This window comes from Podospora anserina, chromosome 1 (genome assembly GCF_000226545.1).
Source record: "Podospora anserina S mat+ genomic DNA chromosome 1, supercontig 3".
NCBI lineage: Eukaryota > Fungi > Ascomycota > Sordariomycetes > Sordariales > Podosporaceae > Podospora > Podospora anserina.
The window spans coordinates 2589-2859 of record NW_001914845.1 but is presented as its reverse complement, the minus strand read 5'-3'; positions in this window follow the sequence as shown (position 1 = coordinate 2859).

Below are 271 nucleotides of genomic sequence, written 5' to 3'. Positions count from 1 at the left end.
TAACTTTAAAAATTCCAACCCCCCTTAATCCCATCTCCTAAAAAATCCTTTTATAAAATAAATTTCTAAAATAAATTAAAACTAAAACCCCCCTCTTAAAGTAAGGTCCCTCGATCCTTTTAGTATTATAGTATTTCCGTATCCTTTCCTTTATAAACTCTAGTTTTTACTTAATTTTTCTGTAGAGTATATATAGTTTATTTGCTTTAACCCTAGCCCTAGGTACCTTAACGCTAAGTCCCTGCCGTAAGTCTGCCTTATATTTAAAGTT